Here is a 9,698-nt window from a genome sequence, read left to right on the forward strand (position 1 = left end):
TTGAGAGGGGAGAAGACGATAGCGATGATTTGCCATAAAGGGAGGGAGGGGGCGGCAGAAACTGTTGATGTCTCCTCTCTTTCATAAGCTTTTTCTTATTAAAAAAAGTGTAAATCTCTTGCTTTTCTAAGGTTTTGATTCCCCTCAAATCAAGTCAAGGTTTTTGACTTGCTTAAGTTTTAAACTCATTTAGTTTGTCCTGGACTTAATGTCATAGCCGCTGAGCACATGACAATTCTCATGTAGAGATGTTTACAACCTTTAGCAGTCTCAAAAGGTGACAGGGTTCGAGATATGGATTATTTTATTTAAAAGAGGCTATTTTTATCAGATGCCTCCAAAGAGACATCTGATAAAAATTTGGACCATTTCTCGATTTGTGCGTGTCATCCTTGCACAGGAGCCATGCTAATCTTCTCTGTATCATTCCAATTCTATCAGATGTCTCCGAATTGCCTCTTTCTAGTCAAAGTCATTTCCTTGTGCTCTCCAACTTTGAAATTTTGAAAGGCGAGCTTCTAGGTCATGTTCCCTCAATAGCTCTTACTATCCAGCTCTGACATTTCAAAAGGCAAGCTTCCATGTCCTTTTCTTCTTCTGTTTCTTGTTGGACCTTGGTCTCCCCACTAGGCAACTGGCTTTCTACTGTATGAATATCCTTGCCCATTGAGTCACCCAAAAATGGAGATGCATGGTTACATTGCCCACATTAGATCTAGTGCACATAAATAGACTGAGATGAGTGATGATCTGGTAGGCCATTTAGCCCTAGATAACATACCAGATGCAAACCTCGTAGGTAGTGTAGATTTCCATAGAGCTCAAAGGCTTCGATCCCATAGCAAAAGTGCATTTAGAGGTGGCCATGGAGTGAAAACAGAGATGAGTGACGTGATTAGGCATGCCATGGACATTCTTGCCACATGGTAGTCCTACACTGCCTTGCTATCCCCATACCTATCCTATTTGTCCTCCATCCCCCACATGTAGTTGTCACGTTGATTCTCCCACTCCCCCATATTACTAAAATGTCTCAATTAAATGTGAATAGATCAATTTATTTGATCAATGTGCTACATTTTTTGCATAATCATAATGAACATCTCCTCTAAAATCTTTTGTTTTTTGATGGTGATGAAAAAAAAGAGAATCTATTTAACCTCTTTCATCATTATAAGATTTATTGATCCGTAAAGTGTTGGCATAAGTTTGTAAAGCTAATAAGCATCATGATATTTGAAGATCCACTCAAAATGTATGCTAACATTGATATTTAGTGTTGTGTTATTTTATTTTGTTAATGTATTCAAACGCTAATATGCCATGAAACATTAATATTATGGATGTATTAATGTTTTCAATATTAATGTTTCTTTAATTGGACATTAATGCCTTCTCTCACTTGCAACTGCTTAAACCTAGATGAGAAAATATAACTATAATTGCTACCATTAATTTGTTGTTGGTGTCATTCCTCTTATGATATGTCTTTATCATATGTGTATTAAATTTATTTAAAGCAATGAACTTGATAAAATACTTTTATATGCATTGTGAGAAATACATATATGTGGACTAGACACTAGATGTGAAAGCTAAAGAATTGATACAATTTATTTTATCACTATGAATGCAAATAAAATAATTTTAATGTGTTCTTTTCATTGTTTGTGCTCTTGAAAATCACACAATTTGAGTTCCTCCCTCCCTCCCTCCCTCCCTCCCTCTCTCTCTCATGTTTGTTCAACTAGATTTACCTTATTTGTCAACTTCTTATATGTCATATTATTTTGTTGTGTGAGTATAGGTTTTGTTGTATATAGATGTATGCTTCTCTCCCTTTTATTTTAAAATGATTGTTTTGCCTATTTAATATGTCACACACACACACACACACACACACACACACACACACACACACACACACACACACACACACACACACACACACACACACACACACACACACACACACACACACACACACACACACACACACACACACACACACACACACACACACACACACACACACACACACACACACACACACACACACACACACACACACACACACACACACGTGCGCGCGCGCACGCACGCATATGCACACGCACACATCATGTTTATATGGTGTGTACAATTGTATGTTTCTTTGTGTGTGTGTATCTGTATGTGTGTTCTCTCTCTTTTTAGGTTCCCTTATGTTCATGTACTCATTGTTTTTGTGTGTGCATATGTAGAAATGGAAAATATTTGATGTTTTGGTGTTAAGGATGTTAATGGGTTTCTAATGGAGCTTGCATGCTCTGAGCAGGCACACAAGAACACACGTAGGATATTGAAAGTTTGTAATGGAGGAGCTTGGGGAGTTCACTCATGAATATACATGTGTATCACATGGGTTCAAAATAATATATTTTTTAAATATTACTTATATATATATATATTTACATACAGAAGGATGTCATATAAAGGGATTACTTATTGATTGAATAGAAAAGGATTGTGTTTTATTCAAGGAAAATTCACAAATAAGGGTATTTATAAATATGCCTTGAATGTACGTGATCCAAAAAATATATGTATAATGAACCCCCTGAGTGGAGGGGCTATGAAAAGCTGTCATTGTCAAGTTAAATGTGCTTTGCATGGCGATGACAAGTATCTCAATTGTATGAGGTGCTTGAAATCTCTTGAAATAAATTACAAGTCCTTGGCCAAGGTGGCCAAGGACTACAAAGACTTGAATGCCTATGTGGAGACCATATTTGATATGTGGCTCTCTAAAGTCAAGTGGGAGGTAAAGGGGTTGTGGGTCACAAATGGACAAACCAATCAGTTTTCCCATATCATCTTTGATGATATGTCGAAGGTCCTAGGAAGAGGACTCTCCTTGAGGACCCACCATGTGCAAGAATGGATGCACCCTACCTTTCTCCCGCTTGAGAGAGCACTTTGCATGACCAAGTTGTATCCTTGAAAATTTCTATGCAGAGGTCCAAGGAATTGTAGTCCTTCTTGAAACTAGCCTTATTGCTACATAGAGTTTGTAGCATGGAGAGCTCTTGGACTGTATTGAGTTTATATATGTGCTTTTTCCCTTCCTATTTGTGATGATATTATCTGCAAATTTGTCCCCTTTTTCTAATTGATGATATCTTATGTTTGTTTTTGGACTATTTTCAATTAATGTGACAGTGCTTTCCTTGAAATTTTTATGGTGATATCATAAGATGCCTCATTTTTAGAGTTATGGATATTTAATTGTTTGTATTGGTGTGTGGTTCACTGTCTTATTGTTGCTCATTTCATTTTTAAATAAAATTTATTGAGATGGATTGCATGGATATTGTGGACATAGAGTGCAGAGATGTCATTCAAGACATAGTTTTAAGCATGCCTATGGCAAACATGGACATATGGAGTTGCCACAACTAAATTGCAAGCTAGTCAAACATGCATTGTGTGCATGATTGGATGGATCTTCCAAGTCTTATAAGAAATATTCAAAATCTATGCTTAATATGTGTAGTATAAAATGGAGTAGGTGTGCTTTGACAAAGAGCAATTTTTTGTTGAAAAGATTTTTAGATACCTTTGCTATGGCCCATTTTTTATTGATGGAGCATGTGCAGCTATTGTGAAGGGAGGTTGTGGAGTTTAAGTTATTCCTTGAGCTTTTTTATAGGCCTATTGGAAAAAATGAATCAAAAGTTGCACACATCCACTACTAGGCATTATAGGGTCTTTGTTGGATGGTTGAATTGTTTTATTGCATTCTTTTGCTTGGACTTTCAAGATTTGATGTCATTATCTTCTTATTGACATTTGCTTGATTTCACATGCATAGACATGCTCTCTCTCTCTCTCTCTCTCATATTCAAAGTAATGTCAGATTAAAGCGATCTCTTTCTCTTTCTCTCACTCTCAGTCTATTCATACATACATACATACATATATATATATCTCATATACATATTTAACATAAAGTGAGATGTGTGTGTGTGTGTGTGTGTGTGTGTGTGTGTGTGTGTGTGTGTGTGTGTGTGTGTGTGTGTGTGTGTGTGTGTGTGTAGATAATACACGTGTGTCTTGTGTTTGTGTCTCTTTCTCTCTCTCTTATGATCATCCAATTCATAGATCTCTCTCTCTCTCTCTCTCTCTCTCTCTCTCTCTCTTTGTGTCTACGTTTTGAGTAATATTTTTTAGATATCCATGTGTTAGACATCATTATTTTGATATTTATTTTTATATATTTATTTATGACATATTTTTGTTATTTTTATAATCATTATCATAAGTCTTACTTATTTAAAAAAACACATATTTTTATGTTCATTGGATAGGTTGCTCTTTCTTTGTCACTTTGTAAACAATGCCTTGAATTGTGATGAATGTGCTAATAAATAACTTATTAAGGATTCATAGAAGATTTTCAGAAAGCACACAGGAAAGGCACATGTTTCACGCAAGAGTAAGAACATATCAAAACATGCAAAGGAGAGTTTTGAGTCATGGGCTCTTGGGAACCTTACTCGCTTTTGCACCCTTTCATGCTTCTAGGGTGTATAATTTTGTGTTTCCCTTACCTTATCACCATCAACAAATATATTTTGAGGGTTTTGCTCCATTCAATGTTTTACATGGTGATCTGGATGTGTCACTAACAATACGAGTGCTACAACATTTCTCCATGCAAAATGTTAATGCATCACATGATGACGTGATTACCAATATACATCACAATATCTTAGAAAACATAGGAACCCATAATAATGTGGTCATAGTATATCCAATGTATCAAGATTTTAGAAGTGTTCCTCCAATTTGTGGGACCAATGTTGCACACTAAGAATGTGTCCAAGTGAAATCCCTTAGGGGGCATGCATGAACAATAGCCCAAGGGAGTCCATTGCCATGCAGTGATAGAAGAACCACAAATATAGGATAAGGGGTGCTCATTGCTCAATGAAAATGATATTTAGGAAGATCAAATGATTGGAGAAGACTAGATGGTTGCTCTATATGAGATCTTGTAGCTCAAACCCTCATTTTTTACAAAAATGTTGGATGTTTCTCTATTTTGCATGACTTGTTAGAGCTATGGATACCCATCCCTCAATGCATGTATTGGCATTTAGAGGTCTCAAAGTGCTTTCCATTGGAAGCCTTGATAAAATATTCATTCATTGCTTTGCAATGCTGTGATGTGTGGAGACAAGGACTATGTATTCTCAAATATTTGGCAAACACTGTTGTAAAAATGGTAGGGTTGTCATGAATCATGTGGTGGGGGGACTTGCTTGAGTTATTGTGCCAAACACACACCATATGTATAAGAGGAAGCTCACTCAAGAATAGAAGAAGAGAGATGGAGGCCAAAATGTTTTGCTGGTTTCTTCTTCTTTTTTCATATACAATACAATGTACACAAAGTATAGATCAGATACGACATAAAGAAAAATGGCCTACTAAGTGAAACATAGGGTAAAAATTAGGGGATAATTTTAGCCCAAATGATATTTTTTGGAGATTTTCCTAGTCTCTAGGCTAAATTTTTAGGCTTGAAAACTTTAAAAATGGTCTATGTATATAAAAAATGCATATTTTGGCCCAAAATATATCTAAAAATAGCTTAAAATTTGAGTTTTGTTGTAATATTTACCCAATTTTCTTAACTCTTTATCATTTATTATTCACCCATCTATTTATAAACTAAAAATCATGGGGGTTATTTAATTTTTACCTTAGTTAAACAGTGCATAACTGACTATACTAATCGACTAGTGCCAAATGCCTTTGTGAAAATATTAGCTATCTAATCATCTGTGCTGACATATACTAAGTCAATCTCTCTTTTAAGCACCTTCTCTGTCACAAAATGATAACGCACCTCAATGTATTTTGTCCTACCATGGAACACTGGGTTTCTAGCTAACTATCTCCTACTCATGTTGTCACAATGAATGACAAATAGACCATCTCCTTGCGTATCCAAATCACCTAATAACTTTTGCAATCATACCACCTCACATGCTATCATAGCATCACCTTTATACTTAGCCTCTGTACTCGATAAGGAAATTGAAGGTTACTTTTTGTTACTCCACATAATTTTTACACTACAAACACGAATTTGCTGGTAGATCTTTTGTTAGATAGGCTACTAGCCCAATCTGCACCTATATATCCAAACACTTATATAGCCTTATTTGCCTCCTAAAAAAGTGTTTAATGCAAAGTGGACTTCACATACCTCAATATGCATCTAAATACATCCAAATGAGGCTTTCTAAGCATCTATATCAATTGACTAAGACGACTAACAACATAACTCAAGTCTACCCTTGTGATAGTCATGTAAATCAAACTCCCTACTATCCTCCTCAACATAGTAAGGTCTTCTATCTCATCCCTAACATCACTACTCAACTTCATATTTTGCTCCAATGGCACTGAAATAGGCTTATATGCTATCATATCATACTTGGATGGAGTGTTTATGCAAGGACGGTTGCAAATGTACTCAATCAGTTTTTTTTTTTAATTGACATAAAACATAGGCAACCCATATCCTTGTTTTTTGTGTTTGCCCCCAATTGTGTACATCATGCAGTTGGTACATGTGGGGCTACATATAGGTTTGAAGTCTTTGCAAGCATCATGCAGATATTATGGGCCATACGCATGCCATAAGGAGATCTTTGCTAGCCAAAAAAACTCTCTTTTTGGTATTTGACATTAAGCATGAGATAGTCTACTTTGCTTTGTTTCTCAAATGTTTTGGCCCCTAGTTGTGCACAACATGCAATCAATATGTGTGGCTAGATATAGGTTTGAAGGTTTTGCAAGCATCATGCAAATATTATGGACCACATGCATGCTTATAGCAATCATCATTTAGGCTATGAAAGGGTTGTTCTTAGGATATTGTGTTTTTGTGTTTTTTTAATGGGAATCATCATTCATCATATAGATACTGTATTCTGTGAGTGTTTTCAATATCATATTTATATGCTTTCTTGACATATTCAGGCCTTAAAAAGGGTGTGCTACCTCCTCCTCCATCTGATCCAGTATCTCCCTCTCCACCTTCAGAAGATTCAGAACCCATTGACATAGAGGATCTTGATTCCCATCCTCCATTGGTCATTCAGCGGAAGTGCTTGATGTTGAGAATCAGCAATCACACTCAAACAGCCTCTTTGTATGGAGTCTCAGGGTCAAGGACATGCAGGCTAACTTATCCCATATGCACAATGGTGCCTACTACAGTTTCCTACTTTCCTATAAAGCATTGTACTTGCTTCCTTTCTTAATGCAATGATAGTACTCTTTTCATTTCAGTAAAGTGTCAATGTCATTGTCCACATACACAAGATTGTGTTTATGAGTCCAAGTCTCAATCTTGGAACCTAATTCACTTGTGTAACAAACAGTGTCCATTCCATCATGAGTCTACACTTCTCCTTCCATCCTCCATAGCTTTCGGTTATGTCATGCTCATCAAATCAAGGAGGGGAGATCTCTGAAGCATTGAAGCACTTAAAGACCATTGAAGATTTGAAGACCTCTCATAGACTTGAGTGACAGTAGCTTTTCAATCAACTGAAGGTTTTGATACTCTGATCTACTCCAAAACTCAGTCTTCAGCAAGAAATCAAAACATCAAAATCAACAAGAAGAAGGTTCAAGAAGATCCAGCATCAACATCAGGCTCATCAAGAACAGTATCTATTGATACTTATCAAGTGTTATTTGACACTATTTTTCTTGTATCCTTTGATACACTTGAGTACAACACTCTTACTGATTTAACTCAGATCTGAAGGCATCAGCATCAAATCAAGAAGGGGAAGATCACTTGGAGTAAAAGACTTTTGCAGATTTGGTATTCATTGACACTAAGTTAGTGCTTTTTAGCACTTGTGTCTCTCAATCAATTCTTCTGTTGCTCAAATCTAATAAAGTCTGAAGTTGATTTGCTACTGTTCCCGTAAATCTAACATGGGCAAAGACTCGCCAAATGCTCGATTCAAAGGAGTCGGATTCCACACTTGGCAAACCCGCATCAAGCTCATCCTGATGAAGAAGGGTCTCTGGGCCATCACAAATGGCAAAGAGAAGAAACCGAGGGACGCGGACCTTGCAACTACTTGGCAAAAGAATGATGACAGAGCCCAGGCCATTATCAAATTGGAGCTAGACGACAGTTATATCCATCATGTGGATAACTGTGAGACCTCACAGGATACATGGAAAAGACTTGACACCCTGTTCGGTGCACAATCTAAATCATCAAAGTATGGTCTCCTGATTGAATTCTTCAGGCTTGAAATGAAGTCCAGCACATCACTTGCCACACATCTCAATTACATGGAAGGACTCCTAACCCAACTTGCAGGAATAAACATTAAAATGGATGAAGATGTTTGCATCGGTGTTCTACTTAAGAGCTTGCCTCCTGAATATAATAACGTATCAACAACTTTAATCAACATGCCAAATCCTGAACTTGTTGATATCCAGGCATCACTGTTAGAAGAAGAAAAGAAGCTAAAAACTAAAGAAGAACCAAGTACCTCTAGAGATGAGCATGCATTATATGTTGGCAACAGGTACAAAGGCAAGAAAGATCAGCTCTTTTGTGACTTCTGCAAAAGGACCGGACACACAGAGAAGTTTTGCCACGTAAGAAAGAGATCCCAAAAGGCCTATCTAGTCGCAGTCAAAGAAGAAGAAGAAAATGAAGCAAAGGAAGAAGAAGATGAAGATCACCAGGATCGGAAGGACAAGACTCATCAGTCCTTGTACTCTCATAATTCTGATAGACTATTTTAATAGCCTTGTATTTTCCTTGCCCTAATGCTTCCTGCCATAAGCTTTGTAAACTCCTTATGTAACTTGGCATTACAGTCCCTGTACACTTTGTGAGGCCCCTGTTACAGCCTCTGGATGTCCACCATGTTTATGGTATCCACACTTAGCTTTTTCTGCGACAGCCTCTGGTGTTTTGCCATGTCTGTGGTATGCCCACACTTTGCAGGTGGTTCTCATTACAGCCTCTACACACTTTGTGCCTTTCCTAGTTGTGATTGAGGAGGGGTGTTGAGAATCAGCAATCACACTCAAACAGCCTCTTTGTATGGAGTCTCAGGGTCAAGGACATGCAGGCTAACTTATCCCATATGCACAATGGTGCCTACTGCAGTTTCCTACTTTCCTATAAAGCATTGTACTTGCTTCCTTTCTTAATGCAATGATAGTACTCTTTTCATTTCAGTAAAGTGTCAATGTCATTGTCCACATACACAAGATTGTGTTTATGAGTCCAAGTCTTAATCTTGGAACCTAATTCACTTGTGTAACAAACAGTGTCCATTCCATCATGAGTCTACACTTCTCCTTCCATCCTCCATAGCTTCCGGTTATGTCATGCTCTAGATCCCGCATTTCTAACACTTGAAGCATGTGGCAGAGAAAATTCCCCTAGTCATTCCTTAGTAATAGTTCATGCTACTTCTGGAAGTGACCTCCCTGTCTATCTCACATGCAACAATTTATTTAGGGCACATCGAGAGGGTTCTTTGAAAATATTAGTTTCTTCGCTCAACAGTTTAGTATCAGGGGATGCCATTCCTTTCCTTTGTAATGACATCCAGAGTTCTATTGAACTCTCAGTGATAGCTTGTGTT

General features: G+C 37.2%; 1 non-coding gene across 1 annotated transcript; it reads right to left on the bottom strand.

The window, feature by feature from the left end:
* Positions 1-354: 354 nt before the first annotated feature.
* LOC148021572 (U6 spliceosomal RNA) lies at positions 355-457 on the bottom strand. Its single transcript, XR_015694514.1, has one exon. It is a non-coding gene; the product is annotated as a U6 spliceosomal RNA (small nuclear RNA).
* Positions 458-9,698: the final 9,241 nt, after the last annotated feature.

The sequence above is a fragment of the Lygodium microphyllum genome, chromosome 17 (genome assembly GCF_053477565.2).
Source record: "Lygodium microphyllum isolate KBCC chromosome 17, Lygodium_microphyllum_v1.1.10, whole genome shotgun sequence".
Classification (NCBI taxonomy): domain Eukaryota; kingdom Viridiplantae; phylum Streptophyta; class Polypodiopsida; order Schizaeales; family Lygodiaceae; genus Lygodium; species Lygodium microphyllum.